This window comes from Ahaetulla prasina, chromosome 12, assembly GCF_028640845.1.
Source record: "Ahaetulla prasina isolate Xishuangbanna chromosome 12, ASM2864084v1, whole genome shotgun sequence".
Classification (NCBI taxonomy): domain Eukaryota; kingdom Metazoa; phylum Chordata; class Lepidosauria; order Squamata; family Colubridae; genus Ahaetulla; species Ahaetulla prasina.
Window position 1 is genome coordinate 3,347,501 of NC_080550.1, and position 26,840 is coordinate 3,374,340.

A 26,840-nucleotide genomic window follows, 5' to 3' on the forward strand; every position below is an offset into this window, starting at 1 on the left:
CTTCCTCTTTGCTTGAGCTGCTCTTGCCTTCTGGCAGCTCTTCTCATGCATGCATTAGGAACAGGCTCCTCCTGTTCCTCTGCCTCACTACTGTCAGTATCTGGAGGCTCCGGAGTCCGCACCTCACTCTCCGATGGCCCTGTCCCCACCTCAGCCTCCGACGCAGAGCCCTCATCCAGGCCTTCCCCAGCCTCCAGGTCTGGCCCATGCTCTTCCTCAGCTTCATCGCTGTTCAACTCTGTTGCCAGGTCGGCAGGCTGCTGGCAGATCACAACACAGTTTGTTTCTGTTGGCTTGATATGTTTGGGAAGAACAGGATGCTCCCTTCAATTAAAGGCTGTCATCTTGAGCGACCAAGGAAGTGGATTTTCTTTGTCACAGCCTCCATCCTCTGGAATAGCATCTCCCTGGAGATACAGATGGTGTCCATTCTCTGGAAGGTTCTTAAGACCTTGCTCTGTTCCCGCACCTGGGTTTGGAAGGGTTAGTGGCAGTGGTGGGGTTCAAAAAATCTTGCCACCTGTTTGCCCCATATGTGTACACTCACTTTGTGTGCACCAGGGGTGAAATGCTCCCAGTTTGGACCGGATCTCCCGATCTGGTAGCGATGGCGGTGGGTGGTTCGGAGAACCGATAGCAAAAATCCCTGCTTCTCCCCGCATGCCCAGCTGAGCTGCGCAATCATCAGAGGGGTGTTTTTTTTTTACTTTTAAAAGCATTTTTTCTTCAGCAGAAAAAATGCTTTTAAAAGTAAAAAAAAAAGCCTCTGATGATCGCACGGCTCAGCTGGGATTGTCAGAGGCTTTTAAAAGCATTTTTTTACAACCTCTTGGCTGAAAAGGTTGTAGAAAAAATGCTTTTAAAAGTAAAAAAAAAATGGCTACACCCACCCTGTCACATTACACCCCATCCTCCACAAGCCATGCCCACGGAACCGGTAGTAACAATTTTTACATTTCACCGCTGGCGCACACACCTTCTTTTCCATGCACCCAGCCTCAAAAACATGGCTAAATAAAACGGCATCGCGCTTCACCCAGAACCCAAATCTGGCAGAATACCACCTCCGGTTAGTTGGCATATACCTATACAGTAACAATTATTATTGTTCCATTTTGAGGCCAAGCTGTTTCTTTTTGTTATTGGTTTGTTTTTGTGTTTTTAGCTGCTTTGGATTCTATATGACACTGGAGTTGGTGGCCAATTCGTAACAAATATAATGAAATAGATAAACAAAGGAATGCATTGCATGGATGGCATTATCGAAGCTCCTTAATTAATTTCTGGAGATAGGTCATCTTTTGCAGAAGTAGCCATTTGACAGCCCCGATGATGTATTATTTTTATATCTTCCTTTCGTCAGTAGTACTTTGTCCTCCGAGTTTCAGCAAAGCTGGCTGAGGAATTCTGGGAGTTAAAGTCCACAAGTCTTAAAGTTGCCAAGGTTGGAGACCCCTGCTCTAAAGCAGGGGTGAAATGCTCCAGGTTCTGACCGGATCTCACAATCCAGTAGCGATCATGGCCGGTGGTTCAGCGATCCAGTAGCGATCACTGAACCACCAGTAACACCCGCTGCCAGGGTGTCATTACTTCCTAGTTTTAACCAGGAAGTAATGTGTTTTTTACCTTCTGCGCATGCGCAGAAGGTTTTGCGCATGTGCAGAAGGTCTGCGCACACATGTGACATGGTCATGCATGTGAGTGAAGTGAGCGCGGACATGTGGCGTGTACCCTTCCGAGCCGGTAAGGAAGGTAAGTCGATTTCACCCCCGCTGTAAAGTAATCGGGACCCATTTTAAGCGCATACAACACATGTGAAAAAGTTGTGAGACTTGGATCCTTCAGAGAGAGATCTGATTTGGACAACCAGGCACCATCCAGTGATTGTCCTAATTGGTGTACTGCAGATAAAGTAGAGGCAAACACGTATCAGTGGTTACTACAGTGGTACCTCTGTACATACTCACCGTTAATTGGTTCTGAGTCCCAAAAATGATGAGTACCAAACAATGTTTTCCCATAAGGAATAATGTAATGAGTCACAAGGCAGCCAACAACGACAAGTTCTAGTTTGTGCTTTGAGTACTAAACAAACAATGAGTACCAGGACTAAATTTTTGTGTCAAACTGAATGAGTTTCAAAGCAATTGAGAAACAAGGTACCCTGTGGTGGATTTCACATATTCTTACCACCGGTTTACGGCACGCACGCACGTGCTTTGCGCCTGCGCCCGGCCTTCTGTGCAGGCGCTTTGCTCACATGGGTGCCTTCTGTGCATGTGCCCGGCCTCAAAAATGTGCTACTTAGGGCGGCATTATGCCAGGGTGGGTGGGTGGGCAGCCACCTGCAGTCGCCGCTACCGGTTAATCCATACTGGTACAAACTGGCTAAATACCACCTGTGAAAGTCCAACCGTACTATATATTATCTCCAACAGTATGGATAGGCAAGATCGTATTAGTTCCTAGGAAGCCCAAAATGAAAGCTTGCTGGAGTTGTGTTTTACACGGCGTTGAGATTTCATGCCATTGTTGGTAAATTCATCCATCCGGTTGCATTGTTATATACAGTGGCTTGGCAGGGACCTTAAATCCAATCCTGCAACACATTTCATGAAGTCTAAGGAGACAGAGAGTCTGCACAAAACGCATTCCTGTTGTGTTTCCTACAGTTGTGCCAAGGACCACATGGTACGGTGCACTAACAGCTGCACACTGGAAGAACAGAAGACGTGTGGCCTGCATACTTTTTTTTTTTTAAGAAGAGACTAACAGCGTAGTTCTTTTTTTTTTTTTTTTTGCATTTGGGGAGATTTGGAGCCAAAGGGCTGCTCTGAATTAAAGCCACCATCAAGTCCCTTCCTTAGAAATAAGAAAAAAATCCATTAGCACCCTGGCCCCATCAAGTTTCACTCAATCTGTGAGCAGAAAGTTGAGTAGCAGAAGGACGAGCTCTTCCCAAGGGTGTGTGGATTTTCATTTATGAAAAGAATTTTCCAGTTGGCACCAGAAACAAAATGTTAAGTGATTCTTCACCCCACAGTCTTCATCCATCCAAGCGTTGGGGGCCTTCAAGACCAGTTTCTGGCTCTTTTGTCTACTTAAACCCAACTCAAAAGTCTTTGTCATTCAAGGTTATGAACTGCCAAGGCAGCTTGGCCTCAAAGCTGCAGAGCAGAGTTCAGCTTTTCTCATCACCCGAGATGATGGAGATGTCCATTTGGTGTTGCCCCTCCTTGGGGTGCTCTCACAGTGACCTCAGCTTTTGTGTAGGGAAGCGTCAATCAACTGGCAATGCCATTCAGGGCACTGCCTTGAGAAAGCTGCGGATAATAAGGAGGTCACCGCAAAATGAACTGTGTCATGGCTTGTTTTCTGATCCACCATAAAGACTTCCAGCTACATCATGTGCCTCTGGGGAGTGGAGAAGAACCAGCCTTCTCAATTGTTCCTTGACTGCAATGATTGACTTAATGGGTCAGTCCATAGTCTATCTTTTTCTTCCAGAGCTCAATAAGGTTAGTATAAGAATCTCTCTGCATTTTATCCCAAAGACAGACAACCTCTGAGGTTGCGTGTGCTCAAGAAGAGGGAGCCAAGCTATTCTCCAAAGCACCTGAAGGCAGGACAAGAAGCAATGGGTGGAAACTAATCAAGGAGAGAAGCAACCTAGAACTAAGGAGAAATTTCCTGACAGTGAGAAGGATTAATCAGTGGAACAGCTTGCCTCCAGAAGTTGTGAATGCTCCAACACTGGAAGTTTTTAAGAACATGTTGGATAACCATTTGTTTGAAGTGGTGTAGGGTTTCCTGTCTAAGCAGGGGCTTTAATTAGAAGACCTCCCAAGTCCCTTTCAACTCTGTTATTCTATTCTATTCTGTTCTGTTCTGTTCTGTTCTGTTCTGTTCTGTTCTGTTCTGTTCTACTCTACTCTACTCTACTCTACTCTATTCTATTCTATTCTATGAGTGATGGACCCAAAGTCCCACATGGGGGTTTCCATGACTGAGGGTTCCAAGGCTTAAAACTGGGTGTCCCCACTCCTCCACCCCACTCTTTAACCATCGAAGCTACATCTTTGATATCAGCCCAAGGGTTGAGCCTCCAGCTAGTTTAGAAGCATTCTGATAGAGATGCAAACAATGAATGGTTTCACAGGTGGCCAAAGCATTTCTGGACTGAATCTTAGCAAGGATGAGTAGATAAGAAGAGTGTATAGTCAACCTAAGGAGACCTGGGTTCAAAATTCCTTCTTGATTACTGAGATCATAAAGCGACTCTCCATCAATCATCTTTTTTTTTTCCTGCTCAGCCAATTTTATAGATTCCATGCGCAGAACATACTTAACCCCATGTTCCGGCTTCACACAGTGCCTTAAACCATTAGTCAAAATGTCTGAATTCCCTTAATATGCTAAACTGCAAAAAGTTAAAACCATGTTTTCTAAAGTGTAAAAATCTATCCGGGGTAAGTGGAAACACAGCCATTGGCTTGTTTTTGTGAGAATAAAATGAGAGGGACTCTTGCTGTTTTTGAGGTCCTCATGGGAATATTGAGATGAAACAGTAACAAGCAAACCCAGTTTGCCATAAACTGTGTTTTACAAACCAAAGGGATTTACACAAGTTCAGTTGAAGCAAATCTCGTGTTTTCATTAGCATCTGAAGGGAGGATTTAATCCAGGGCATACGGAAAACATTCTAAACTCATTTGGACCGCAGAGCTCTGTTAGAAATTAAACACATTATTTTTCCCCAAATATTTATGCAATGCAGAGTTTCTGAGTGATGACAGCTTCAAAAGTGGATTGTTACTGAGCTCCCTCTGCTGGAAGAAATATCTCCAAGGTGAGGATTCAAAACTGAAAGATGCTAACCAGTTCACAAATTATCTTGTGTACTAACGGAAGAGAATATTTGTAGTGTGGGGTTGAGCTATGGAGTATTTGGTGTTCTCTGAACTTGGCTGTTTTCTTGAAGAAGTTTCATGACCCAACTAGGTAACATCATCAGGGCTAGAAGAGAGTGAAGTCTGTGGAGAAGAGGAGATGGAGAAAAGAGGAGGAGGAGAGGGGAAAGGGGAGGAGAAAAAGGACTGTGGGGTCCTTGGTGCTCTCTGAGCTCAGTTGTCTCCTTGCAGACATTTCATGACCCAACTGAGCAACAGCATCAGGGCTAGAAGGGAGAGGGGTTTGCTCTCTGTTAATATACAAATGGTTTGCTCTGGCTGTACTGGTGAGGGTGTGGTTTGCTCCTTGGTAGTTCCTTGATTCAAGGAATATTCCAGCTATTAAAGAATTAAGGAACTATAAGGAGAAAGTCAGGGATGCGGTGGCTCAGTGGCTAAAATGCTGAGTTTGTTGATCAGAAAGGTCGTAAGTTCAGCGGTTCGAATCCCTAGTGCCACATAACGGGGTGAGCTCCCATTACTTGTCCCACTTTCTGCCAATTGTTCGAAAGCACATAAAAAATGCAAGTAGAAAAACAGGGGCCACCTTTGGTGGGAAGGTAACAGCATTCTGTGCGCCTTTGGCATTGAGTTATGCCGGCCACATGACCACAGAGACGTCTTCGGACAGCACTGGCTCTTCGGTTTAGAAACAGAGATGAGCACCGCCCCCTAGAGTCGGGAACAACTAGCACATATGTGCAAGGGGAACCTTTACCTTTAAGGAGAAAGTCACACCTTCACAAACACAGACAGAGCAAGCTACTGAAGATAAACAGGAGCAAACCACAGTCTCACACTGATAATATGACCTAGTCAGGTAATAAAACGCCAGAGGTGAACCTGTTTAAAGATAATTGATAAATTCCTGGGGCTGTCTAATGAGAGACAGAATCACGGGTACTGTTCTGGCTTTTTTTTTTTTTTTTTTTTTGACACTGCAAAAAAGACCTTGGCATTATGTTTTGATTCAAACCTCAGATTTTCTCTCTCTAGCTGTGGCTGCCCTTGGAGAAGTACAGAGGAAAGAGAAGGCAATACACTATGTCAAGGAACGTGTTTGAAATAGCAGCTGTGAGCTTGATACCATTCTCCCAAACTGAATCTTGAGTTTTATTTTAGCTAAGGAGACCAAAAAGCTGAAAACTGTCCACAGAAATAGATCTTTTCATAAGGGCTTCCGGCTCCCTTAATTCTCTTAATGAATTCTTCTCGGCGGGACGGACGGGGACTCCTAATTTAAAACCAAAAAAAAAACACCAGGCCTGTAGTTTTCTAGTCTCAAATAAAGATTCTTCTTCCACTAATGTCCAGCTGCATCTGGATTTGGGTCCCTTCTTTAAACAAAGTAGAAACCTTGGCTTGCTTTGATTTCCAACCAATTAGCTGTTTTCTTCCCCTGTGGCTTAAATTTAAGAGTTCTAATTTCCTATCCACCATTCCCAAATCTTTTTTATCAGCATGGTCTGCACCTTTGTTTTTGGTTTTTTGGTTTTTTCCCAGATTTGGAGTTCAGTTTGTCTTTGCCAGGGATTTGAGTTTGAGTATCACCTCTTCTGCTAGTTAATTTGATGAGTTTATTAGGCAGGGAAACCAGGTGGTGGGGTGGCCTAGAGGTAGCGCTCTCACCTCACAATCAAGAGGCTGGGAGTTCGATCCTAGGTAGAGGCAGCTATTTCTCTCTCTGGGCACACTGAGAATATATATGCTGAACAAAACTCCGCATTGGCGACAGGAAGGGCATCCGGCCACTAAGCAAACACTCAGCTCCATTCAGTTGCCCTGACTCCACCCCACAAGGGATTATGGGGTCATTAAAAAGAGATGATGATTAGGCAGGTAGATCAGGGGTTTCCCAAACTTGACAACTTTTAAGACTTGTGGATTTCAACTCCCAGAATTCCTCAACCAACCTAGTCCTACACTGATCATTGGGTGAAAATTCTAGAGGAATATTTTTCAAAAAAGATTGGACAACCATTTGTCTGAAATGGTATAGGGTTTCGTGCTTCTATTGGACTAGAAGTTCATAGTCCATCTTTTCCTTCCAGAGCTCAAGAAGGTTAGTATAAGAATCTCTGCATTTTATCCCAAAGAGAAGACAACCTCTGAGGTTGGGTGTGCTCAAGAAAAGGGAGACAAGCTCTTCTCCAAAGCACCTGAGGGCAGGACAAGAAGCAATGGGTGGAAACTAATCAAGGAAAGAAGCAACTTAGAACTAAGGAGAAATTTCCTGACAGTGAGAACAATTAACCAGTGGAACAACTTGCCTCCAGAAGTTGTAAATGCTCCAACACTGGAAGATTTTAAGAAGATGATGGATAACCATTTGTCTGAAGTGGTGTAGGGTTTCCTGCCTGGGCAGGGGGTTGGACTAGAAGACCTCCATAGTCCCTCCCAACTCTTTTATTTTGTTATTTTAGAGCTGAAACGTACCCAAATAGTCCTTGTAGTATTTGGGTCTTAGATGCCATCCATCTGGAGAAGGAAAAAGAAATCTCAAAGCTTAAACATCTTCACAAATGACCATGTTGCACAGATAACAAGCATGGTGAACCTTCTTTCCATCAAATCTCTTCATTTATTTTATTTTTTATTTATTTTGTTTGTCACAACAATATACATAAGCATCACACAAAAGATTATATAGTATATAAACATATATATGAGGTAATATAAGGAAGTATAAGCACATATATATAAGAAGAAAAAACAAACAACAATAGGACAGGAACGGTAGGCACATTTGTGCCCTTTTGCACGCCCCTTATGGTCCTCTTAGGAATGGGGTGAGGTCAATATTATAAAGTTTTTGGTTAAAGCTTTTGGGATTATGGGAAGAGACCACAGAGTCAGGTAATGTGTTCCAAGCACTGATAACTCTGTTACAGAAGTCATATTTTCTGCAATCTAGATTCATAGTGAACATCAACAGAGGACAAAGCTCACCTGCAAAATGCTTTCTAGCTGTCTACAAAGGCGATCTGATTCACGCAGCCGAGTTTCCGATTTGCCTGGAATCCAAGTGTCTTCCCATACGGCATGCAACACACACACACAAGGCTACAAATCAACCACAGCCATCCCAGATGAGAAACAAAGCAGGAAGAAAATTAGTTTCGGCATCCACTGAGTGGGGCTAATTATCAAGAACAAATGTGTGTCAGGTTTATTGAGTTTCGCATCTGGAAGAAGATGCCCGAGGAGATCAGGCATCGCCGAAGGAGTTTCAACCTCCCCCACTAGAGTAGGACGAAGTCTAAAAATACACAGCTTGCAACCCTGTTGTAGATACGGAATTGATTACCGGCCACTCCGCTGGGCTGGTTTTTGGCATTCCTGTAGATGGATTACAGCGTCAGGGACAAAAACTGTTTAATCTTTCTTACTTTTTAATTTGGGTTTTCTTAATTACAGGGATTCTGTCAGGGCCGGTGCAAAGGTGGTTGTTTACAAGGGAGGAAGCTAGGGACAGGGTTTTCGGAAGCTGGGCAATGAAGGCTGGGCCCTGCTGGTTCACGCCAGAGGTAATTTGGATTAACGGGATTAAAAACTGTCATTTCACCCAGCTTGGATAATAGCTCAGATTTTTATGAATGCCGGGAAGAAATGCTCAAAGGATGTAAGTTCCCACGCAAAGTCCTTTCCACTGTTGTTTTGACAGGCAACTTTTCGCTAATCGTGGGCTTGCTAGGGAAGTGTTCTTCACATGGAAAACAGATGTTCATATTTCTCTTAGATCCTTAGGGCGGCTGAAATTTTGTTTCGCGTTTCACCCCAGAGAAGTGGGGGCCCCTACCCTATGGAACGAGCTTCCCCCTGGACTTCGCCAACTTCCGGACCTTCGGACCTTTCGCCCCGAGCTTAAGACCTATTTATTTATCCGTGCGGGACTGGCATAGAATTTTAGTTGTTTTTAGGGTTTTACATTTTTAAATTAGGTTTTGGGATTTTAAAAGTATTTTTAGATTGGGCTAATTTAAATAAGTTTTTTAATTAATATTTTATTCTACTGTATGTATTTGATTGTTGTTTTTATTTTGCCTGTTCACCGCCCTGAGTCCTTCGGGAGAAGGGCGGTATAAAAATTAAAATATTATTATTATTATTATTAAATTCGCTTGGCAATTAGACATCACGCCAGTTTCCAGCCTCCGTTTCGGCCGTAACACGAGGACGATGCACATATATGTACATAAACAAGCATACCTATATGGTAAGTTTGCAAGATTTTCTTTCCTGCTAATAGCAAAAAACAAAAACAAAAACCCAAATCCAAATGACAGGGAGTCCTCAGATTTACAAGCACAATCGAGGCTGACGTTTTTGTTGCTAAGCGAGACAGTTGTTAAGTGAATTTTGCCCCATCAGACGACCACAGGTGGGCTTCACATAATTTTACCACCGGTTTGCCATGCACCGAAAATGTGCATGCATGCCTTCTGTGCATGTGCTTTACTTGTGCGCATGCACGAGGCTTAGAAAACGTGGCTAAGTAGGCTGGCACACCGCCGAGAAAAGTCACCGCTACCAGTTCGCCCGAACTGGTCCGAACCGGCTGTAACCACCATTGCTGACGACCTTTCTTGTCGACACTTGTTAAGCGAATCACTGCCATTGTTAAGTTAGCGACACGGTTGTTAAGCGAATCTGGCTTCCCCATTGACTTTGCTTGTCAGAGGGTCACAAAAGGGGATCACGTGATCCCGGGGACACCGCAACCGTCATAAGTACATGCCAGTTGCCAAGCTTCTGGATTTTGATCATGCGGCCATAGGGATGTTGCAAGTGTGAAAAACGGTCATAAGCAGCGGTGGGATTCAACTAATTTAACAACCGGTTCTCTGCCCTAATGATTACTTCCAACAACCAGTTCACCAAACTGCTCAGAAAGTTAACAACCGGTTCTCCCGAAGTGGTGCGAACTGGCTGAATCCCACCACTGGTCATAAGTCACATTTTTCAGTGCTGTTGTAACTTTGGTCACTAAATAAACTGTTGAGGGCTACCCGTACAAACGAATGCTAAGTAATGGCATCCACAGCAGCAGCCCAGCTATTTTTCTGGTTCATTGCATTCTCATTTTTGTTCCGCGTTATTGCTGTCTCTGTGATTCGCAATCAGCCATTCCCCGATACCTACCATCAAATCAAAATTCTTCTCGTTTCTCAGAGCGACAGAAGGAAAAATCTAAAAACGGAAAAACCTATGCAGAAAAACAGTTTTTGACCTTTCAAAAGCCGACAATCTCAATAACAGGCGGCTTTTAAAATATACAAAGCCTTTCGCAGGAAGGCGTTTGTGGTGGGTATTTTTTTTTTTTTTTTTTTGGTAAATGCTGAGAACAAAAAAAAAAGAGAGAGATATCTCCTCCACCAGATACTGTTTGAATGTGTTTTTTTTCCCCCCTTGATCAACTTTGATCGGCAAATAATGCACAAAGCAGGAAACACAGATTGTTATAATGAAACCAGATGGCGGCATATGCTTAATTGGGAAGGAGGGAGAAGGGTTGCATTTTAGAGATGGTTCTCCGGCACGTGTGAGAAATTTGATTTGGAGCTTCGATTCATGGGTAAATCTCGAGATCAAATCAAATGTTTCGATCTGGAATCCACAAGGTAGATCGAACAAGCAAATGATGATTAGAAGAAGGCCCTGAATTGCCTCCATTTTTCAAACTTGAAACGGTAACTCAGAGTGGATCAAATCAACAAAATGAATGGACCATTCAGATTTATCCAGGTATTTATTTGTTAAGAGTTCTATCTCTCTCTCTCCTTTCGTAAAAGACAGCTATTTCTGTGGAGTCCTTGGTGCTCTCTGAGCTTGGTTGTTTTCTTGCAGACATTTCATGAGCCAATTAAGGAACGTCTTTAATTCTTCATCAGCTGTAACATTGATGTTACGTATTTTGGGCATGAAATATTTGCAACAAAGCAACCAAGCTCAGACAGCATCAAGGATCCCATGGTTATTGTTGTTGTTGTTGTCCTCCTCCTCCTCCTCCTCTTTCTCTTCCTCCTCTTCTTCCTCTTCCTCCTCCTCCTCTTCTTCCTCCTCCTCCTCCTCCTCCTCTTCCTCTTCCTCCTCCTCCTCTTCTTCCTCTTCCTCTTCCTCCTCCTCCTCCTCCTCCTCTTCCTCCTCCTCCTCTTCTTCCTCCCCTCCTCCTCCTCTTCTTCCTCCCCTCCTCTTCCTTCTCCTCCTCCTCCCCACATACCTCACTCCCTTCTAGCAATGATGATATTACATACTTTGGGTCATGAAACGTCTGCAAGAAAACCACCAAGCTCAGAGAGCATCAAGGACCTAACAGTCCTCCTCCTCCTCCTCCTCCTCCTCCTCCTCCTCCACAAACCCATTTAAAGTTTCAATGGCACTGAAAAAAGTGACTTACAACCAATCCTCACACTCACAATGATTGCAGCATCCCCACAATCAATTTAGGTGCTTGGCATCTATTTCCGATGATCAGTTGAAATACCCAAGTTGAATTGATTTTCAGCTTTCTTCACATTTATCTATCTGTCTGTCTGTCTGTCTGTCTATCTATCATCCCTCCTCCGTCTCTCTCCGTCTTCTTTCTTTCTTTCTTTCTTTCTTTCTTTCTTTCTTTCTTTCTTTCTTTCTCTTTCTACTTACTTATCTCAGTCTTTCTATATCTATCTATCTATCTATCTATCTATCTATCTATCTATCTATCTATCTATCTATCTATCCATCTATCTATCTACTAATCTATCTACACACTAATCTATCTATCTACATACTAATCTATCTATTATCTATCTATCCATCCATCCATCCATCCATCCATCCATCCATCCATCCATCCATCTAATTTATGCAGCTGTTCAGTTCTCATGCAAAGTTGATGGCATTCCTCACTTCCTTAAAAACAACAATAACAACAATAAATACATAAAAACAGTCACCACCATGAAAAAAAAATAACTTTTCAGGAAGGGAGAGGATGATATTCATTCCCAAATAAGGGTGACATATCTGAGCGTTTTTCATTTCAAAGGCTTCTGTCTGAACAGAATGGAAAACATTCTGAATGCATCTGGCTTTCTTTTTCTATTTTTTTTAAAAAAATAAATTATTTTGGGTACAGCTTAAACTTTATAGGAAATGGAGAGTTTCCACGAAGATTTTCACACCTCTGCGAACGTTACTTTTGGCTGCAAAAACCAAACTTCTCCTAGCCTCGAGACAACTGTATAATGAGACCCACGAAATCTGTAACATTAATGACTGGAACCGTTAGACTGATTTGTTACTAAGGCTGCGTGGGTGTGAACTTATGACATCACTTCAGACAGATGGGAGCCGTGTGCACGTGTTTGTGTGTGTGTGTGTTTAAATGTGGTAATTTGATCGAGTAGCTTCCTCTCTTATTTAGAATCAGACAACCAGCCATGGAATGAAGCGGTTCATTAGAAACAGTTCATTTAAGACTCCTGGACTTCGACTCCCAGAATTCCCTTGGTGGAGAATTCTGGCAGTTGAAGTCCACAAGTTTTCAAGTTCGGACACCCCCTGTCCTACGATTTCCCTTCATGCATGGCCCATTTTGATCAGAGAAAATTAGAGTACATTTTCAAGGACTACGGAATTTCAGCTGGCCCGTGTCTCTGAGCTGGCGTGTTTTCTTGCAGGCATTTCATTATCCAATTCTTGAATACAGCTCGCCTGTCTGGAACCCATATCACATTTAAAACATCAATACAATTGAACATGTCCAGAAATATTTTACAAGAAGAGTTCTCCACTCCTCTGAATACAACAAAATACCTTATGCCACCAGACTTGAAATCCTGGGTTTAGAAAACTTAGAACTCCGCCGCCTTCGACAAGACCTGTGTTTAACTCATAGAATCATCTATTGCAATGTTCATCCTGTTGAAGACTACTTCAGCTTCAGTTGCAACAATACATGAGCACACAATAGACTTAAGCTTAATGTTAACCGCTCCAATCTTGATTGCAGAAAATATGACTTCAGTAACAGAGTTGTTAATACTTGGAATACACTACCTGACTCTGTGGTCTCTTCCCAAAATTCCCAAAGCTTCAACCAAAAACTGTCTACCATTGACCTGACCCCATTGCTAAGAGGTCTGTAACGGGCGTGCATAAGAGCACAAGCGTGCCTACCGTTCCTGTCCTATTGTTTCCTTTCATTATATCCAATTAATATAGTTAATTCATACTCATGCTTATATACTTATATATTATATAGTTATTTCATGCTTATGCTTATATATACTGTTGTGACAAAATAAATAAATAAATAAATAAATAAATAAATAAATAAATAAATAAATAAATAAATAAATAAATAAATTCAAGCTAGGTAACATCATCAGTGCTAGAAAGGAATAGTGTTTGTGGAATGGCAGAGAAGGAGAAGATGAGAAGGAAGACTGTAGGGTCCTTGGTGCTCGCTGAGCTTGCTTGTTTTCTTGCAGGCGTTTCGTTATCCAAACTAAGTAACATCATCGGTGATAGTGACTAGCATGGGTGACGTTACCTAGTTGGGTCGTGAAAGGTCTGCAAGAAAACAAACAAGCTCAGCGAGCGCCAAGGTCCCCTCATGTCAACCCTGAGCTACAGAAATTCTCCTCAATCGGTCCGTGTCTACCATAGATCAAAACTGAGCAGGCCTGCACAGAATAAGAATGGATGGGTTTCGTCCAGTAGTGGGATTCAGCCAGTTCGGGCGAACCTGTAGATAAATTGCTGCTGGCCCCGCCCCTTTCAGGAGTTCCCCCCCCCCCACAAATTTGGCTCTCAGGTAAGTACAGGGAGGCCTCCTAGGCTCAAAACGGGGGTGAGGGTGGCGCCCCCACTGTGGCCCGTTTTTGCTCCCAGGAGGCTGCATGAAGGCCTACTAGGCTGAAAATGGTGCATGGGTGGGGGGCGGTGCATCTCCCCCATGGCCCGTTTTTGCTCCCAGGAGGGTGCAGGATGCTGAGTGCTGCCTGTCACAAACCCAACCAGCTGGTTATTAGGGCAGAGAATCGGTTGTTAAATTATTTGAATCCCACCACTAGTTGTCTCTCCTGTCCCTGGCGGTGGAGAGTCTAAGAGACATCTTGCTGCTTTTTTGTTTATTCCATCCATTTCCGACTGAGGAGTCCCACAGTTTTGCTGGCTCCTAAAATGACAACGCTCTCCCCACACACACACAAAAGAGGCCATAACTGAGGACAGGGAGCAGATGGCAGATCCCATTATTTTGGCTGCATCTTAGCCTTGGAGACACAACTGAAACCGTCTTTAGTCAAGGAGATCACTGAGCCTAGCTGGCTTTCTCGGGCAGCTGATATTTCCCTGGAAAAAAGGCCAGCTGCTGTTTGGTGGCTCTTTCTCGCAACTGGGTGGGGAAAACCACACACCCCCCCCCAAAAAAATCCAAGCCGCTGCTTTCCCGAGACAATGAAATCGGGGTCACCTGCTCAGCTTCAGAGGGAGGGAAAGAAATAGCATTGTTGGAAGAAATATCCATCTGGTTCAATTTCAAGTGGGGAGAAAGACACTGGAAACATTGGAGGCTGCTTGGAAAGATGGTTTATTGGTGAACAGGACCCTGTGGGTTTGAGGTCTTGGGTAGCTGAACACATGGAGTGGAGAGTGAGAGGTATTTATACCCTCTCTTGGGCTTTGCACTTGAGCTTCCTGTTTCTGTGCTAGGATATGTATTCTATTGACTGCTGTCAGACTCCCATGGGGCTATTCAGAGGTTATAGCTGAGGTTGTCTGAGATAGGTTTGGTTGAACCTTGCTGGGTGATGCAATGGGTGATGCAAAGCGTCTCTTGAACTTTTGGGGTTTTTTTTCCAGGAAAAGCCTTTGGCAGGTTGCCAAAGACATCAAAGGTTGGTGATAAGGCTGACAAATTGGTTATTAAGAATTTTGTTTTGGACGAAGAATGAATTCATTCTCAGCTGTTTTAAATTTACATTTAAATTTAAATTAAATTTAAATTTTTTAATTTTTTTTAAAAAAAAAATTACATTTATATCCCGCCCTTCTCCGAAGACTCAGGGCGGCTTACACTACGTTAGCAATAGTCTTCATTCTATTCGTATATTTATATACAAAGTCAACTTATTGCCCCCAACAATCTGGGTCCTCATTTTACCAACCTTATAAAGGATGGAAGGCTGAGTCAACCTTGGGCCTGGTGGGACTAGAACCTGCAGTAATTGCAGGCTGCTGCTGTTAATAACAGACTGCATTAGCAGCCTGAGCCACAGAGGCCCATGAAATAAGTTTTAATGAAATAGGTTTGTTGAGGACTGAGTTGTGTTTAGTAATCACTACTTGGGCCTTGGTCACAACAGGCTACTCTTCAATTCTAGGGCTGAAGGGGCAGCTTCCTTTGAATGGAATTTAACTTGAAGGATGCCTTGATCTCTTCTGGTGGATGTCTTGCTGCCAAGTGGCAACTCATCCTGCTTTTGAATTGCTTGTCAAAAGTTGTTTCTGCATCTGTGCAGAATCTGCTGCTGTCGGTGACATGAGTGGCTGGTGGAAGGAGAGATTTCCCCCCCCCCCCGAGTCAACGCTTTGCGTGTTTTGCTGCCCAGATGGCACTGAGTTTGTACAATCCACTTCTGTGCCTCTTTAAGACACCGTTAGAAGTGGTTCCAACCATGTGAATGCCACATGTTGAGTTCAGTGTCTTCTGCAACTGCTTGAAGGTTTTAAATAAAAAGAAGCTGAAAATTCATATTTGATAGAAAGGCAAGCTTCATATAGTAGTAGCTCAAGTTTGAACTGTGGGGTCCTTGGTGCTTTATGAGCTTGGTTGTTGACCTGCAGATGTTTCATCGCCCAACTAGGTAACATCATCAGATTAGAAGGGAGTGGGGTTAGGGGAGTGGAGAAGAGGAGGAGGAGGAGGATGGAGCAAACCCCACACTCTTTAAACTGATAATGTTACCTTATTGGGCAAAGAAAAATCTGCAAGACATTAGGTAACTACGTCTATTGTTAGTCTTGTGGCTTCTTGTAGAATAGAATAGAATAGGATAGAATAGAATAGAATAGAATAGAATAGAATAGAATAGAATAGAATAGAATTTTTTATTGGCCAAGTGTGATTGGACACGCAAGGAATTTGTCTTGGTGCAGACGCTCTCGGAGTACATAAAAGAAACTTCCTCTTGTAGTGGAAGTTTGTATCATGGAGTCCTCTTATTTGGCTATGCCAAAGCCATATAATATATGTACAAGGGAGCCTTCAAGAAGGGAGCATGAAAGGCACATGGTTGACTTAAAATTAATAGAGTGCAGTTGACACCTGTCTCCTAATGGAATAAGAGAGTTGGAAGGGACACTAGAGGTCTTCTAGTCCAACCCCCGGCTCAAGCAGGAGACCCTGTAACATTCCATACAACTGGCTGTCCAATCACTTCATAAAAACCTCCAGTGATGAAGCACCCCCAACATCTTGTGGCGAGCTGTTCCACTGGTTAATTGTCCTCGCTATTAGAAAGTTTCTCCTTGAGTCCAGGTTGCTTCTCTCCTTAAAAGCATTTCTGTTGGGGAGATTAAACGACACAATGGAGAAAAAGCTACACAAGACAAACACTCTCATTTTTTTTTAATTATGGGAGTGTTACTTAGGAAAGAATAAAGAGAGATAAAGAGAGATTAGTTTCCTTCATTTAATCAATGAAAGAATGATATTCCTCAGATAGGATATCAAATAAAGCCAGACCAGAGAGAAGATACCATGGTGCAGGTTACTTGAAACAAAATGGCACTTCTACTTATCTGAAAGGTCCAATTGACATTTTATACACCTACACTAGGATACTAGCCCTTTGAAAGGATATTGTCTCATTTTATACAATAGCATGAACACCATCAGAAGGCTAAGCATAAACATGCCATCTCGCATAAATTATGTGATTGTTGTTATTAGTTGCCAAGTCATGTCCGACCCATCGCAACCCCATGGATGACATTCCTCCAGGCCTTCCTGTCCTCTACCATCCTCTGGAGTCCACTTAAGCTCATGCCGACTGCTTCAGTGACTCCATCCAGCCACCTCATTCTCTCTCATCCCCTTCTTCTTTTGTCTTCAATTGTTCCCAGCATTCAGCTCTTCTCCAGTGAGTCCTTCCTTCTCATTAGGTGGCCAAAGTATTTGAGTTTCCTCTTCAGGTCTGGCCTTCTAAAGAGCAGTCAGGATTGATCTCCTCTAGGACTGACCGGTTGGATTGCCTTGTAGTCCAAGGGACTCGTAGGAGTCCCTTGGATCTCTCTCTTTCTCTTTTTTGGCACTCAGTCTTCCTTCTTGGCATAATTATGTGATACATATCTAAAAAAGCCAGAACTGTGATCCCATTGTTATAGCTGCCAACTTGAATTTTTTGTTGACCATGCTCTGTGGATGTTGCACCTTTATTTTACCTGAGTTATTGTTTTTTTAGTCTTTTAATATAACATAACATAACATCAGAGTTGGAAGGGACCTTGGAGGCCTTCTAGTCCAACTCCCTGCCCAGGCAGGAAACCCTATACCATCTCAGTCAGATGGTTATCCAACCTTTTAAATCAATGTGTTTCTTCATTGACCTAATTTACTTATCCTTTAATTATCATGAGATGCCTACCGTCTTTGAGGTTCACCAAGGTTGCTTGGACCACATTTCACCAGCATGAAACAAAACCTTACATTCAAAGCTTCGTCCAACTTCTGCCTTTCCAACTTCCTATAAAACTCATGTCCACATTTATCTGGGACTTTGGTAGCAGCAATGCCTTATTAAATGAATCCATCAGTGCTAAAACTGCAGCCTTTGCAGTTTACAGTGGTGGTGGTTAATATGTTGGCTGCTCCCCTCCCAAACTCTGTCTTAAATTCAAAAGTAAACGTCCAGGCATCAAATATTAAAGTGATTAAATATTTAGATGTTCTCTTCTCCACTTCAGAGAGTTTTGTTCTTGTTCACTAAAAGTGGTTGGCTGCAAGACACTCTAGTCACCCTCTTTATCCGAGAAACATAAATTCAAACACCAAAACTTGTGCGGAACAATATTGTCTTCTACATGTTTGCCTCTTTTCTGATTGTGAAATGTGACGTGCGTGTGTTGGGCAACTTGTGTCATTTGTACTCATGATCAACCTCTCTGGGATGTTCCTCTTGAAGGACCGTGGCCTTCAAAACAGAATTGTCCAGCCCAAACAAAACTGGTCCTCTCCAGTTCTCTGTGATTCAAACATTTTCCCTTATAGGTAGCAATAGCATTTAGACTTATATACCGCTTCACAGTGCTTTTACAGCCCTCTCTAAGCGGTTTACAGAGTCAGCCTCTTGCCCTCAACAATCTGGGTCCTCATTTTACTGACCTCGGAAGGATGGAAGGCTGAGTCAACCTTGAGCTGGTCAGGATTGAACTCCTGGCAGTCAGCAGAGTTAGCTTGCAATGCTGCATTCTAACCACTGCGCCACCAGGAAGGAGAATGAAAAAGGGAATAAGAGAGGGAGGGAGGGAGGGAGGGAGGAACAACAATAGCACTTAAGACTGCTATCCTGTATACTGCTTCATAGTGCTTTACAGCCCTCTCTTAGCGATTTACAAAGTCAGCCTCTTGCACACAACAATCTGGGTCCTCGTTTTACCGACCTCGGAAGAATGGAAGGCTGAGCCAACCTTGAGCTGGTGAGGATCAAACTCCTGGCAGTCGGCAGAGTTAGCTTGCAATGCTGCATTCTAACCACTACACCGCTGTGGTTCCTGGCAGTTCTCGACTTACATTCAGCAACCATTCAAAGTTTCGTTTCCTCTTTCAAAGTTTTATAAAATCAGGGGAACCTAGAATATATTTGTAATTACAAGGGGTTTGGGGCAGCGGTGAAATGCACTTACCTTCGCTACCAGTTGGGGAGTGTGAGCATGTATGCGCACGCTATGTTCATGTGCCCCTCTTCTGTGCATGTTCAGAAGGTCAAAAACAGGGCATAATGACGTCTTGACGAGTGACGGAGCCTCCCACCGCTGATGCTACCAGTTCGTGTGAGCCGGATAGGTCTGGCCAGATTTCACCTCTGGTTGGGCAGTTTTTTGGTCTTTTTTGGTCTTTTTATTTGTTGTTTTGAATTATATATTTTCTTTTTTTCTCCCTCCCTCCCTCCCTCCCTCGTTTTTATTTTATTTTATGTACTGTACATCGGTTTAAAAACGGGCTGCCTTTGCATAATGTCATTATTTAAAGAACCAGGAACAACTGAAAGAAAACATCTTAGATTGAGGCGGAAGAGAAATTGTGACCCAAGTGAGAAGATTGGAAACCTTCATTGTAATTCCCGCGTTGTTCCTATCGTGGACAACCGGCGCTCGTTCTAAAAGACACGTGTAGCTTTCTGTTCACATTTCCCAACAATGCGAAATTTTAAAGCTGTAATCCCCTCCCCCTCCCCCTTTGAAATATAGGCAGAAATGAACCCCCCCCCCTTTCCTGGCCACACTATTGTGGCTCACATGGAAATTGTGACTTCTGCAGAATACCGAAGTCTTGACTCCCATCTGGTTCCTACAGCAGCTATAAATCAACAATTGACCCAGAAAATGATTTGAAAACATTTTCCTTCATGCAAACGCCGTTTTGTTATAATTAATCCAACTCAATCTGCCTGCTCCTTTTGAAAAGGAAGCATCTCCCCCCGCCCCCCAATCTCCAGATCACCTTTCAAACTCAGGCTTTAGAAGGTCAGAAGAAATCATGAATGTCCTCTGATGAAGAGGAGGCTAAGCCAGACCTTCAGAATCAAATATTCTGTCCCTTGTCTATCAAACAGTTCTGTCTGCTTTTGGAAATCAACTTTAATTGCTTCGACGACCCTCATCTAGGCAATGGAGTTGCAAACTCTCCTTTGGAATATATAATTTAGTGGAGATTATATATAAAACTGGCATGCCTCCTGTTCACATATGACAGCTCTTGTCTGGAAAGAACATCACTGCTTCCAAATGCTGGGAAGTTTAGGAGAGCCAAAAAAAAAAAAAGGAGAGAGGGAGGGAGGGAGAGAGAGATAGAGGAAGAGAGGGAGGGAGGGAGGAGAGAAAAGAGAGAAAAGAGAAAGAAGAGAGGAAGGGAGGAGGAGAGAGAAGAGAGAAAGAGAGAGAGAAGAGAGGGAGAGAGAAGAGAGAGAGGCAGGGAGGAGAGACAAGAGAGAGAGAGAAAAGAGAGAGAGAGAGGCAGGGAGGAAAGAGAAGACAAAAATAGAGAGAGAGGAAGGGAGGGAGGGAGTAGAGAAAAGAGAGAGAAGAGACAGAAGAGAGGAAGGAGGAGAGAGAAGAGAGAGAGAAGAGAGAGGAGAGACGGAGGGAGGGAGGAGAAAAGATAGAGAGGAAGAAATGGAGGGAGGGAGGAGAGAGAAGAGAGAAAGAGAGAGAGAAGAGAGGAAAGGAGGAGAGAAGACAGAGAGAGAGAGAGAAAGAAGAGAGAGGAGGGAGGGAGGAGAGAGTAGAGAGAGAGAGGGAGAAGCATTTTGGGGCACTTTAAAGGCTCAAAAAAATGGTTACAGCATAAATACAGAATAAACCTTCCAGATTTGTAGTCCATCTGATTAAATGACCTAGGATGTAGAAAAGCTTAGATGATAATAAATGTGCTGGTCTCGAGGTGGCCGCTTAAAATAAATCCTTTTTATTCTGCGAAAGTAGAAAAAGAAAAAGAAATGGTCCCCGCCCCACCCTGCCCGCCCCCAAAATCCAGGATTTGCAGCATGTTCTTATGGGCAGCAGGGACAACATTGGAATTAGTCATTTTTTTTCCTCCCAACCAGAGAGCAAGAAAAAAAAAATACTTTAAAGAAACTGGGTTAAAAATTGGAAAGCTCTTTGGTGATGTTTTTCAACGCTCTGAGTCCATTTTCTCTTTCTGGCTGAATCTTGTAGCACGTTGCAAAGATGATCAAAGGATTCTCAGGGTAGCTTTTCGCCAAGGTTGGATATCATCTTGAGGAAATTGAGAGAATTTCAGTGTAATTTCAGGTGTGTAAAAAATGAAATTGTGGAGAGCTCCTGCCAACTGAGCCAGAGATAGTTTCAATCTGCACTGCTACCTCAACCCTCTATCTGTCAGCTAAGAGTAGTCTGATTTTTGAGGGAGATCTTTGAGATCTTCATTGATGATATTACCTAGTTTGGATAATGAAACATCTGCAAGAAAACAACCAATCTCAGACAGCATCAAGGACTCCACAGTCCTCCTCTTCCTCCTCCTCCTCCTCTTCTTCCTCCTCCTCCTCTCCTCAGACCCCACTCCCTTCTAGCACTGATAATGTTACCTATTCGGGTAATGAAACATCTGCAAGAAAACAACCAATCTCAGACAGCATCAAGGACTCCACAGTCCTCCTCCACCTCTTCCTTCTCTTCCTCCTCCTCCTCTTCCTCTTCCTCTCCTCAAACCCCACTCCCTTCTAGCACTGATAATGTTACCTACTCGGGTAATGGAACATCTGCAAGAAAACAACCAATCTCAGAGAAAACTAAGGACTACATAGTCCTTTTCTTGTCTCCTTTCTCCTTCTTCCGCTCTACAAACCCCAGTTCCTTCTAGCACTGACCATGTTACCTATTTGGGTAATGAAATGTCTGCAAGAAAACAACCAAGCTGAGAGAGTATCAAGGACTCCACAGTTCCTCCTCCTCCTCTCCTCAAACCCCACTCTCTTCTAGCACTGATGATGTTACCTACTTGGGTAATGTAACATCTACAAGAAAACCACCAAGCTGAGAGAGCACCAAGGATCCAGGGGTGAAATCCAGCAGGTTCTGACAAGTTCTGGAGAACCGGTAGCGGAAATTTTGAGTAGTCCAGAGAACCAGCAAATGCTACCTCCGGCTGGTCCAAGAGTGGGGTGGGAATGGAGATTTTGCAGTATCCTTCCCCTGCCATGCCCATCAAGCCACGCCCACAGAACCGGTAGGCAAAAATTTTGAATTTCACCCCCGCAAGGATCCCTCTTTTCAACCCTGAGCTACAAATATTGTATTGGCACTAAGAGTTTTGTCTTGTTTGTATGAGGCAGATGGGTCTTGTAGTTTCTCAAGAAGCAGCTGTTACCATCCTTGTGCCAAGATGCATCAGTTATTCAGTGATGTCAGGAATGCCTATGACTTCATTTCTCACCCACCGACACCTACAACGATGACAATCTGGAGGCAGCTAAATGACTTGTTTTTCATTCAGTTGATCATAATGTACCCAGGGAAGAAAAGTGGAGGAAAACAGAATGAGTGCAAAGCAACGAAGTATTTTTTTTAAATTCTTCATCAGCTCTGCCACCGACACCTACAGATGTTTCAACCTCTCCCATCTGGTCCGGATAAATAGAGGAAAAGGCAGAATACAAAACATACGCTTCTGCCACAGAGAAGAAATTAATACTTCTTCTGAAATATATAATGAAATTAGCAATCCTTCTGAAATATAAGAACCAACACATTTATTCCTTGCCAGCCCCATGAATTACTTCCTTGTTTTGTTTTTTGTTTTTAACAAACTACCGTATTTTTCAGAGTATAAGACACACCTTAGTTTTTGGGGAGGAAAATAAGAAAAAAGCTGATTGGCAGGTGGATTGGCCTCCCGGAAGACCCCCAATCAGCTGTTCCCAGAAGTGAATTTTAGCAACAGGTTCCTTGGTTGTGAGCTCTGTGCCTTGCTTTTTTTGGCTTTTTTTCCCCCTGTCATGTCCCACTCCTCCGCTGATGGCCGGGTCAGGGAAATCCGAATCAGGCGTGCCTCTGCAGCTCTGCCAAAGTCCTAGCAAAGTCCTCAAGGCAGGCAGGAGACCAGAAAGTGACTTCAGCAAGATATGTTTAGACTTTGCCTGACTCAGAGAATGCCAGAAAGCAGGTCCTTTATATAGGCCATGGGGTGTGGCTCCATGACTCAGCACTTATCCAGGCCTGCCCCTCCCTTCCTTCTGTTGCCTCCGTCTATCAAGTCTTCTGACGCGAGGGTCACTCCAGTCTGCAGCTGTTGGCAATTGGCCTCCCTCAGGCTCACATGCTGTGGAGGAGGGGGAGGGGTCTAGTTGCTCTGTTTGCCTGGGCATGGAGCCAGAGCTGGGGGCTGGAGATACTTCCTCCTCTTCAGCCTGTCTGGGCATGGAGCCAGGGCTGGGGCCGGGAGGCATACTAGGACATTCCTCAGCGTTCAGAAGCAGATAAGAAGGCCCCGGCTGTGGTGAGATCAGACGAGACACAACACCCCCTGCCTCTGAAACTGTTTCAGAAAAAACTATTTTCTGCCTCTGAAAACCTCCGAAACAGAGTTTCAGAAAAAAAGCCTCTGAAGCTCTGTTTGGGGGCTTCGTTTCTGAAGTTCCATTTCTGATGCTTTTTTCAGCCTCTGAAACCTCCGTTTGAGAAGCTGGGTGGAGCTATATTCAGAGTATAAGACGCATCCAGATTTTCACCCTCTTTTTTGGGGAAAAGGGTGCATTTTATACTCTGAAAAATACAGTACCCATTCTGGAAATTGAACTAAGGGGAGAAGTAGGAAAAGAGAGGCTTATGGTTCTTCAAACATCAAGATAGATTGCCTTGATAAGAGAACCCTCAAAAATATTACTTTGCAAGAAGTTCCATCTTCAGGGCCACCTATAACAGTAGAACAGAACATGAGTGAGACCCGAAATGCTGTAATGTATATATAGAGGTTCACTGAAGGTCTTAAAAAAATCCCAAAGGTGGACTTTCTTGTTTTTTTTAAGATGTTTCACTTCTCATCCAAGAAGCTTTTTCAGCTCTGACAGGATAGTGGGGAATGGAAGGATTTATATACCGTGTTTTCCCAAAAATAAGACCGGGACTTACATTAATTTTTGCTCCAAAAGACGAGTTAGGGCTTATTTTCTGGTTAGGTCTTATTTTTGGGGAAATACAGTACTAAATCCATCCATCTGGCTGACAATCTTAACTGGGGCTTATTTTGCAGGTAGGGCTTATATTACGAGCATCCTGAAAAATCATGCTAGGGCTTATTTTCTGGTTGGGTCTTATTTTCAGGGAAACAGGGTAGTATAGCTATATAATCTCTACAGACTTTTAGCTATACAATTTGGGATGGGGTGGGAGTAGGAATGGATTTCCAGAGGTGGGGAAATGCAGACTACAGGAACCAGGAGCATCACTCCGGTGACCGTGAGGACACAGATAAACATCCATGTGGCCTCAATGACTCTCTAAAAAGGATGCAAATGACCAGTTGACTGCAAAGAATATCAACCCTTCCATTCCTCACTATCCTGTCAGTGCTGAAGAAGCTTCTTGGTTAAGAAGTGAAACGTCTTCAAAGAAAGAACAAGGAAGTCCAGTTGCCTCCTGAAAAAAAAGCACCTTTGGGACAACCATGACCTGGAGGACTGAGAATCTCTACAGAGTCTTAAAAAGAGGTTTGCTGGAAACCCCTTTTAGAGAATTTAGACTCTGGCTTTCAGTATCATAATTGTCCAGGTTCAAGACTTTTGCAAAAGATGGTTCTTTTGGTTTTAGTCAGGGGTGAAATCTATTTACCTTCCTTGCCAGCTCGGAAGTGCTCTTGCATGCTTGCGCATCACATGCATACACAGACCCTCTGAGCATGCACAGAGAGTAAAAAACACATTCCTGGTTTTAACAAGGAAGTAACGACAACCGGGTGGGTGGAGCCTCGTGCTGCCATCACTACCAGCTCTCCTAACCACCCGCCACAATCGCTACCGGATTGGCTGATCCGTTCTGAACCAGGAGCATTTCACTCCGGTTTCAATGGTTGCCACCTTGTTTTGAAATGGTCTACTAAAACTTCCAACTCTGTTGTCTTTCTACTGCCAATGCAATGTTTCTTCTCCTGGCATCTTGGCTGACATTCATGGCCACCTGCTGCTCACTGTGTTCCTTTTTTTTATTACTGATGTTTTGTTGGATGCATTTGAATTATTGTTATTTGTAAGGGCTAGCTTTACTGTATAATCGACCCAAGTTTTCTGTCTAAGCTACGCCCACGCAAATTTTGGCAATATTAATTTTACTTGACCTTTTACAGTATTTCTTTTTGGCAAGGCAGAAAACGTTGAAAATATTTCAGATGGCAGTAGAATCTGAGGAAGCAATTTGGACTTTAAAAAACAACAACAAGATGTATCCAGGAATGAAATCTACAGTGTGTTTTGTGTATGTCCATATTGTGTTTGTGATGGATAATGAAAGATAGCAGTGTTGATAATGAAATCAGATGCGTGAAATGTAAAATTCCTGAAGAAAAGTTAGAAATGCAAAATATTCTAGGATTCTTCTTTTAAAGAAAAATCATTCATATTAAGTGGCCCATGGGGTAATGTTGTAGCAAAGGTTTCACCCATCGGCTAGCAAGAGGCAATCCTGAGCTATATGCAACCATTTTCTTTTTAATTTAGCCACCAGCAAAATCTTGGGGGAAAAAAATCACTTCAGCAGAGCTAAAGTTCCTAAGACAGTTTGCTGCCTGAGGCAGAGATTTCATATGCAGAAAGAAATCAGGCTGGTGGCACATTGTTACTTCAACCCCAGGCCCTGGCATAGGCCCATGGGCCATGGAGGACACCTGTGGTGCCCACTGAGTGGGAATGCACAGGAAAACAACAACCACCAGGGACTGAATTTGTCTAATGGTAGGATTGGCCTTGCAGGGTATTTACCTCTGAGAAGTCCAGGAAGAAAGGAAGGAAGGAAGGAAGGAAGGAAGGAAGGAAGGAAGGAGGAAGAAATGAGAGAAAAGAATGTGAGGAAGGAAAGGAGGAGGGAGGGAAGGAGGGAGGGAGAAAGGAAGGAGAGGAAAGAAAGGAAGGGAGGGAGGAAGAAAGAAAGGAGAGGAACGAATGTGAGGAAGGAAGGGAGGAGGGAGGGAGGGAGGAAGAAATGAGAGAAAAGAATGTGAGGAAGGAAAGGAGGAGGGAGGGAAGGAGGGAGGGAGAAAGGAAGGAGAGGAAAGAAAGGGAGGGAGAGAGTGAGAAAGAAAGGAGAGGAACGAATGTGAGCAAGGAAGGGTGGAGGAAGGGAAGGAGGGAGGGAGAAAGGAAGGAGAGGAAAGAAGGGAAGGGAAGGAGGGAGGGAGGGAGAAAAATGAGAGGAAGGAAGGAAGGAAGGAAGGAAGGAAGGAAGGATTCTAATGCCAAAGCAATCATAGCAACATTAGAATATAATGAAAAAAGTTGTGGGAATGGAATATTGCCTACATGTCTGTCTGTCAGGTGTGTGTGTGTGTTGACAAGTATGTGCAACACACTCACAAATTTTGTCAGGATTCCTGAACACCTGTCAACTTTTCATCCAAGCGAGAGCCTTGATGCACACAGGTGAAAATTGCTACACTCAGTGAAAAGTCAAATCCAGCCAGGTGGGGATGGATGATTCTCTTGAACGTAGCTTCCCAAAATGTGGAGACTTTACATGCAGTCCTACCCACAGGTCCTCTTTTATGAACTGAATGGGGAGGGAGACTTTTCACCTAGCAAACGGTCGACTCCTTTGATCTGTTATTTTAGCCATTCTCTCCCCACCCCAGCTCTCTAAATCCCATTTTCCCCATCGTTTTCCCCATTTTGTTTAGCATGTTTAGGTCTTGAGTTAGTTGAAACTTACACCTTAGTTGAAACATCCTGGCTCCTGAGAAACGAAAACCCCCAAACCTTCCATTTGAAGCACCACCAAAGTCAAAACAAAACCAAAACCAAGGGAACTGCATCCCTTTGGAAGTATCCAGAAATCAATAGATGCAATTTATATAGACTTCTGTAAAGCCTTCAATTCAGTGGTACACAACAAGCTACTTCTAAAACTAAAATCTTATGGCATTTCCAGATTCCTGCATAAGTGGATAGCTGCGTTCCT

The 26,840-nt window shown here is 43.4% G+C and overlaps 1 long non-coding RNA gene across 1 annotated transcript in view; it reads left to right on the top strand.

The window, feature by feature from the left end:
• Positions 1-6,127, top strand: part of LOC131184239 (uncharacterized) — an 8,644-nt gene extending 2,517 nt beyond the window's left edge. Inside the window, exons 2-3 of the long non-coding RNA XR_009151938.1 lie at positions 4,778-4,849; positions 5,946-6,127. This is a non-coding gene — a long non-coding RNA (uncharacterized LOC131184239). The remainder of the gene's footprint in view (positions 1-4,777; positions 4,850-5,945) is intronic.
• The last annotated feature ends 20,713 nt before the right edge of the window (positions 6,128-26,840 follow it).